This window comes from Panicum virgatum, chromosome 5K (assembly GCF_016808335.1).
Source record: "Panicum virgatum strain AP13 chromosome 5K, P.virgatum_v5, whole genome shotgun sequence".
NCBI classification, from domain to species: Eukaryota; Viridiplantae; Streptophyta; class Magnoliopsida; order Poales; family Poaceae; genus Panicum; species Panicum virgatum.
Genome location: NC_053140.1, coordinates 32,407,456 through 32,416,167, shown reverse-complemented (window position 1 = coordinate 32,416,167; position 8,712 = coordinate 32,407,456). Strand labels below are relative to the sequence as shown.

General features: G+C 52.2%; 1 non-coding gene across 1 annotated transcript; it reads left to right on the top strand.

Annotated features, from left to right (window-relative positions):
* The first annotated feature begins 3,826 nt into the window (after nucleotides 1-3,826).
* LOC120710934 lies at nucleotides 3,827-3,935 on the top strand. The gene has a single exon (XR_005690102.1). It is a non-coding gene; the product is annotated as a small nucleolar RNA R71 (small nucleolar RNA).
* The last annotated feature ends 4,777 nt before the right edge of the window (nucleotides 3,936-8,712 follow it).

Below are 8,712 nucleotides of genomic sequence, written 5' to 3'. Positions count from 1 at the left end.
CCCATTTCTCGTCCGCGAGGGCCTTCTCTATCTCCGCTCGATGCTTCTCCAGCAGGTGGTTTTGCGCCTCCAACTCGGCCAGCCGGGACTCAAGCTGCTTGAGTCGGCCATCCGTGGCCGGCGCCCCTTGCATCCTCTCGGTGGTCAGGTGGCTCAGGCCGGCTAGTGCCTAACAAGATTAGGGCAATCAGCTCAAAATTCAGTAAAACACGAACAACTACACAGGAAAGGGATGTCAGCCTACCTCGGCCGATTCCGCCGCACGGCACGCGGCGGCCTAGAGCTCCTCCGCCAACCTGGCTAACTCGTGACCCTCGGCCTCCTACTCCTCCACCACAAGGACCCCGGGCAGAACAGGGCCCTGACGAGCGGGGAACAACTCCCAGCTCAGGGTCTCTTGCGGCAGAGGCGACAGCAGCGCAGGTGGCACCCCTGCCACCACCATCTGTGCGGCATTTCGGGCCACGGATCGCTCGATGTCCTCCGCATCCGCCTCGCCCGGCGTCGCCTCCTGGCCAGCGCGGGACCGTGGCGGGCTCTCCACTGATGGATCGGAGCTAACCGCCTCAGCCCGGCGGGCCTCATCAGTAGACTCCTCCGCCTTCCTCTTCCTGAGAAGCAAAAAATTGCGCATCATCAAGACACAAATCACGATCCAAAACGACAAGGGATTGTACATGCAAACTTCACTTACCCTGTGCTCTGGCGAGCGGTGAAAGATAGCCTCAGCGGCACAATGGGTGGCTACAGTCGGGGCACGAGCGGAGGAGATCTGATCCCTCCAATGCGCTCCAGCCCATTAGCTGCTTCCCCTTCACCACGCCCGGCGTCAGCGCCGGCGCCTTCTCCTGACAATTCGGGGGCGTCCTTCGCCCCCAGCTCTTCACTCCCCGACCTAGAGGCAGCGGCAGAGCCTCCCTTGGGTAGGGCACTCCCCAAGCCAGCCTTGGAGGCCGGGATCTTCCTGACGGCACACCTCCTCCGCCTTGGTGCGGCCAGAGGGGCGCTGACACCTACAAATTCAATATCTGACCCGTCTCCAATGGACGAGTCGGACGACACCTCCAGATCTGCTGCTTCCGGCTTCTTCAGATCGGCCGGGGCGGCGGCATCCTTCCCCGCATCCCCCTCTGGCAGGAGAGTGGGAGACCAGAACTACAGAACTTTCTCCTACATTCACTAAGGCATTCCGAGTTGGTTAGCACCCAACGCGTGCCCTACATACGAAGAAGTAGGGTAGAAACGACTCTAAGGCTAAAACAGAACAACTCGGAACAAAAAGTAGAACAATAGGGAAGAGACAAGAAGTCTTACGGCTCTGGTTGGCCGATTCAAGAAGTACGTCTTCGGGCACCCGTGGTCGCGGATCAGCCCTTGCATCATGCGGGCAACTCGGTTCGTGGCTTCTTCCCAGGGAACCTTTCGGTTCTGCCCCCGGGTCGGGTCCTGATGACCCCGGTACTCAAAGCCGGGGTGCACCCTGTCCCGATTTAGCTGCACTAGTCGTTTACTGAAGGATAGGGCCACCACGGCGCTCGTCAGCCCCTGGGCTTACCGGCCGGCGATCTCTTTGAGAAGGAGGTCCACCTGGACCATCTCCTCGGTCGGCTGTTCTTCCATGCACGTGCGAGGGTCCGGCGCGCGGCCAGTGCGGTCGGGCAGACAAGGGGCCGGGTTTGACACCACGAACCAGACCTTGTGCCACCCCTTGTTGCTGTCGCGCAATTCTAGGGCCAGGTATGATCGGCTCTGGCGTAGTGAGAAGGCGGCGCCGCCCACCACGTCGCGGTGAGCAACGGACGAGTACCCCCTCAGATGTTACAGAGCCCGCCACAAATTGAAGTGCGGGGCAATTCCTAGGAACGCCTTGCACAAATGGATAAAGATCGCGATCTGTGCGATGGAGTTCGGCTTGAGATGTGTTACCTCAAGGCCGTAGAAGAAAAGGAGCCCACGGAAGAAGGCCCCCACGGGCAACGCGAAGCCCTTCTCGTAGAAGGACTGGAAGATGTCCGTCTCCGTCCTATCCTCCATTGGGAACTCCTCCCCGAAGCAGCATTTCCACCCCAAGATCTCCTTCTTGGGGAGGAGCCCGCGCTCCACCAGATCTTGGATGTCCTCCTCCCGGAGGTTGCTCGGCGCCCACACCTCTGAGGGCGGCGGCACGTTGGTGGCGCCTCCAGACGCGGAGGAGGAAGATTTTGGCGACTCGGCAGCCATTCCGAGTGCCAGCGAGTGGACCAGATCTGTGGGGGGGGGGCGGGGGAGGACGACTGGCGGCGAGAAGGCGAAGAGGCAACAACAAGAAGGCAAAAGTGAGAAATAGCCTGAGTCGTATTCAGCAAGGAGCGGGCCCCCAACGGTAACTTTTTGCCCGTTGCAGTAAAAGTCCAAATGAAAATACAAACCACCTAGGCGCCGCTACCACTCGATGTGTCTCCGCGACTCCGCCAGCGACCCTGCTCGAGGGCTGGGCGCCGCTACCACTCGGCATGTCTCCGTGACTCCACCAGCAACCCTGCTCGGGGGCTGGGTGCCGCTACCACTCGGCGTGTCTCCGCAACTCCCCCAGAGACCCTGCTCGGGGGCTGGGCACCGCTACCACTCGGCGTGTCTCCGTGACTCCCCCAGAGACCCTGCTCGGGGGCTGGGTGCCGCTACCACTCGGCGTGTCTCCGCGACTATGCCAGTGACCCTACTCAGGGGCTGGGTGCCGCAACCACTCAGTGTGTCTCCGCGACTCCGCCAGCGACCCTGCTCGGGGCTGGGCGCCGCTACCACACGTCGTGTCTCCGCAATTCTGACAGTGACCCTGCTCGGGGGCTGGGCGCCTCTACCAATTGGTGTGTCTCCGCGACTCCGCCAGCGACCCTGGTCGGGGGCTGGGCACTGCTAACACTCGGCGTGTCTCTGCGACTCCATCAGTTACCCTGTTCAGGGGCTGGGCGCCATGATTTCAGAGTCAGTGGATCCAGTCAGACAAATGATCGAAAAAAACAAGGCAGTATGATATGCTGGGTGCTCATGTCACTCGGAAGTTTGGGCAAACAAGGCTTCTGTATTGACTGAAGGGAGTCAGACATCATTATGAGTCCCGAAGAACTTCGCACGAGTCGACCATCAAGATTCAAGCTCAAACTCTTCAGCACATAGGGGCTTGATGGAGGTACATCCAGGTACCTCCCAGCCAAGTAGTTATCTCCCGACTGGGTACCTACTCGGCCAGGACCACTGTGCACCACTACCCAGCGGACAGGCACTCGGCTGGACGTCGGAAGGTTCCTTCGAGGATCATGATCAAGACACAGATGTGTATTCCGGATATCTTGGGATCTCGACCGATCTGATTCCATGTAACAACCTGAGTAGATATCTTCCCTTACTTGTAACCCACGGCACCTGGCCTATAAAGGCTCCGTGAGGGGACCCATCCATCGATCTTTGACCCCATCTACACCTTTCATCGTCAAGCTCAATACACAACACAAGACGTAGGGTATTACGCACCCGAGCGGCCCGAACCTGTCTAAACCCTAGCGTCAACTCGCAACGATCTAGTTCTTGGCTCCGGAATCCCCTCTTCACCTACAAATCTACCACCGGGCATACCCCTGGTGGACTTGCCGAATAAGCAATCTGACAGTATGCGTGCCTTTTGTACGGGGTTGGAGTCGTTCATCGGTCCACCCCTGGTTGGAGACCATCTTCTCGACCAATGCTTTTGCTTGTCAGGTTGAGAAACGCTCCTCTAGCATTGGCTTCAATGTTTGCTCGAGATGTCATTGTGAGCCCGTTGTAGAAGATTTGAAGGACGAGCCACTCATCCATGCCGTGGTGAGGACAGGCCATGATGTATTCCTGCAGCCTCTCCCAAGCTTCTGGGATGGATTCCATCCCCGTTTGCTAGAAACTTGATATTTTCTCGCGCAGGGCATTTGTTTTGCCCAGCGGGAAGAATTTTGAGAGCAACGCTTTGGAGCATTTGGCCCAGGTGTCGATGTCTTTTTCCTTATAAAATCACTATTTCGCTTTCCCCATGAGGGAAAAGGGAAACAGACGAAGCTTGACAACATCGGCGGTGACACCCCGTATAACAACATTGTCGCAGAGCTCCAAAAAATTTTTGCAAGTGTGCATTTGCGTCCTCATTCGGCTTGCCACAGAATGGGCTAGCCTGCACCATGTTAATGAGGCTTTATTTGAGCACGAAGTTCACATCCCTGATGTTGATGTTGGGGCTAGTGGCCACATTGTCGGTGGAGGGGACGGAGAACTCGCGGAGAGTCTTCTCAGCCATAGCCTCAAGAACAAGTGGTGCTTTCTGAATGGGTTCCTGTGCCGGGAGGATAGCGAGAGGAGGAACGACGCGAGGTCGTGCCCTTTGTTGATGGTCACTAACGACCAATTTAGACCGTCAACTCCTGCACAAAAAGGATCCAAAATATGGAATAAATGCTAGGATAGATTTATTTACTAACGAATTCCACAGATGATGTTCTAGAATGTGTGCAGGTGATTTTGAGCTAATTTTGCAGCATAATGGTAAGGTTTGATCCAAGACACAATGTTCCGGCGAATCAGGACATGACACATGTCAGAATATGGAGTAGAGGGCCCACCAGAGCAAGAAACCAGAGCAATAGAAGCCAATCCCTGTGCCATTGACAAGTGGGCCCAGGAAGTGACCCACAGGCCAAAGTGCAAGGTCGGTGGGCCCATTGGGGGTTCGGCCGGCTGACCAACCCGTGGGCCCCACTGCCTTCAGGTTCCACGTGCAGGTCTCCAATTGGCTGCTGATGACGGTTTGATGAGGCTCGGCTGCAGCTCACCCCGTGGCTCCCTCCTATAAATACAAAGGGTGGGGTAGAGGAATGACACACACACATCACACCCTCTCAACTCACCTTTCTCCCTTGGAGCTTGAGGCCTTCATCCTAGATGCTTAGGTAGACTAGGAGGTGTAGAAGAAGAGGAGGAGAGTGAGGAGGAGTCAGGGGAAGTGCCGGGTCTGTCGACACTCATCTCTGCTTGTACCTCGACGGATGCTTATTGGGTTGTAAGTGTTCGAGACTTTCGATGTTTGTTTATTTGGAATTAGAGTTTAGATCGCAAGTTATCATCTCTGCCTTATATTAGTTGATGTGTATGCTAGCGAGTAGCATTTGATCTTAGCTTAAGACCCCGAATAGAAAAGGGTAGTCTTGGCCAGGGCTAAGGTTAGTAGGGAAAGGCATAGACGTGGTGTCTAGGCTGGACTATACCACTCAATTATCCAATAGTCCCACAGTTTGTAGAGGTAGACGGCAGGTGGTGACAGCCCTGTTCGAGCCCTAGTAATCCTCCATGTTCGGATATTGGATAGAGCACTATTACTGGAGCTATCGGCTTGTATAATCCGGTCGAGACCGGTAGCTCGAAGTATAACAGCGACGTGATCTCTTCTAGGCATAGATTCTAGATATAGAAAGTTCTCTCTTCTGTCTTCCCCACACTGGCGTGTGTGTCCTTGGATGAGCCTAAACCCGTAGATAGCGTACTCATGTTCCTCAGTGGATACGATACCCTGGAATACTCTTGGGTGAAAGTTACAGCGGTATCCGTGCGCTTGCGGATTTTATTCGTAACATTGCAAAATACCAACACCCTTCTCACGAGCCTCTCTGGATTGTCTGTGTAGTTTTCCAGCAGGGAGAAACCAGTCATACACTACCCATATCTTCTTTCAAATCAAAAATAAAAGAAGACATAAAGTGACATTAGCCTGAAAGAGTAAAGACTATATCCTTAGTACAAAGCCTAAGTTAATATCAGCACAATAACTTTGTTCACATGTCGTCCCTGGCATTGGCGCTAGAAATGCTTGTTAGAATTTCTTAAGTCAATACCAGGTTTGAGATGACTTTAGTAACAACCTCAGAATTTCCTGTTGGCGGTCCTTAGTGCAATCACTAGAAATGAGGGCGCCGAACCCATCCTAGCAACTGCACCCAAGGGGTGCCACTCTCGTTGTATAATCAATATGATTACAGATGGATCCACAAGCGCACGGATATACCATTGTAGCATTTCACCTGGAGAGTAAGGGTATCGTCATTTATTTGTGTCCCAAAGGACGGCAGCGGCAAAGGTATTGTACTTAACATTAACCACGACATTATGCCTCAAGCAATAGGCAAAACTCTAATAGGGGTAAGTCCAGGTAAGGAATAAGCAAGGGTAATGTGACACAGCACACAATCACACTCCAAGAGGAAGGAATAAAAGAGAGAAACAACTAAAGAAAGAGTCTACTCTATTCTACATTAAGTCAGCTGGAGCTTAGGCTAGGTTAGGTATCCTAGTGCTTCTATCCAAAGCTGGGGTTATGTTAGGACATGGTTAGGACTACAGATGCCAGGAAAATGGGATAGCGGGGAGAAGGTCCCGTACTGGAGAACATCCAGTTCCGTTACCTCTTTGCATGAACTCCTACACCGAACCCGAATGTCGGGTAGTACGCTAAACGCAACACCGCTGTTACGCCGGACAGACAGGGCTATCACCACCTGCCGTCTACCCCAGTCACACCGTTGTGACACCTCAGGTGTCAGTACATTTAAATACAATCAATGTACCTTAGTTAAAGTTAAAAGAAAAATTTGGGAAATTAATTCAAAGAGAAAGGGTCAAATAAAAGTCAAATTATACAAAAGAAATTAAAGGAGAAAGAAAAAGGGTGAAAAGCTACTCAAAATTTAATTCAAAAATGTGCACAAAATTTTAGTTGGCTCATGGGAGGTACTTCAATTGACATGTGCTCAATTGAACTTCAGTCAAAATCAAGTCAAAAACTAATTTAGAACTAAAGTCCTTTTGTGAAAATTTGCAAATGGACAAATAGTTTAACATGTGAGTTTCAAATGAAATTTTGCATAACATGAAAGTTGTAGATATTGAAAAGTTATACAAAATTGGTATTCAACACTTTTTCATTTGAGCCCTCTAAATAGGAGATATTTTTAGATTACCGAGAGGTCCCTGGATTTTCAGAAATTGCAGAAAAGCCCCTATCCCCATCTCTCTCTCCCGGCTTGCTCTGTTTCGCCCGCCGCCCGCCGTACGCCGCCGGTGGACTTCGTCCACCGCGCGCCCGCGGCCAAATGGACCTGGGGAGTCCCCCAGCGCCACCTGGCCGCCTCTTGGCACCTCCTCACGCGCACACGCGTCCCAGACGCCTCCCCGAGCCGCCACGACACCCCCGGCCGGCGCAGCGCCGCTGCCTCCTCCGCCCGCTCGCCGTCGAGTCACCCAGGGCCAAATCGACCACCCCCAGACATCCCTTCCCTCACCCAAGATCTCCTTGGCCTATAAGAACCCCCAGAGCTCCACCATCGCGCGCCTTCTCCTCCTTCTTCCTCCTCCCGCCGCTCCGCCATGGCCGCCGAGATCCAGCTCGCGCGGACCGGCTAACCCAGCCCTACATTGTCCCATCCGACCACCGCAGCAGCTTCGCCACCTCCTAGTTAAGCTACACGCGCGCGGAATCAAACCCAAACCTCCTCCCGACGCCGTTCCTCTTCTGCGCCGCCGCCGGCGAGCTCAAGCTCACCGCGGACAGGCCAGCCCAGAAGAAGTCCGAGCACTACAGCTACCCCAAGCGCATCCTCTAGCTCACACGGTGCTCGTGCGCGCCCTGTTCCCCTACCCCGAGCCCTCCTTCACCTCCAGCGCCGGCGAACCGAACAACTGCCCCGCCATTGACGCCGACGAGCTCGAATCCGTGCGTCAAACCCTCGAACGCCGACCAGGGTTGGTGTTCCTCGATCCTTACTCTCCCACGCGCCTCCCCGTTGCAGCCCCGATAAGCCCTGCCTAGCAGAACACCACCGGCGAGCTGCAGCGGCGGAGAAGGCCGGCGAAGGACCCGATTGTAAATTCTTTTTTTCGTTCAAGGGTGTTTCTGCAAGTATTCCAGTGTATACCAGTGAACTTCTAAAATGCGAAACAAATCACAGAAAAATCGGAAAAATGTAAACTCAACTGATCTGGAATCCTTGTAACAAGACCTACAAATTTTGTAACAGTCACATCTACAGAAACTCAACCGAATTTAATCTAGGGAAAGAATAAGAAAACCACCTTATGCATGTTCAGTAAGTTCTACTCAGCAAATGACCTTGATTTTTTTGGACATGTTATCACTAATGGAATATTAAGATCACAGTAAAAAGATGACACCCAACCAAAACAGTTATCATGTTGGAACAATCAAGATTATCTATTCTGTTGCTAGCTTTCTCGATTTAATACTAGAAAATATGCACATGAACTTGCTCTGGAATTTTTTACTGCATACATGAGTAACTGAAATCTTGTGAATCCATAAATTTCAGATTTATTAGAGTTCATTTGCTATATACCATGATTTATGCTTGTTTAACAAACTTAATTCTTCATATATAGTTCTTATGCTCAGAAAAATCTATATTTATTTCTGAAGACCATTTTTAGCTCTGTGTTCCTGTATAAAAATTTTGAGCCGCAGTTACTGAGTTTTGCTTTGGTGAATAATCATGCTTAGCATCTTAGGGCTAGATTTACTGTTTTTGTTCTGAATAATCTACACCATAACTGATCTTGATTTTTGGACATGATCTTGTTTAGAGTATGTTCTATCTGTAATAAAAAGTTCATATGCATTACTGATTAAATGCACCTTGAGAAATTTATGCT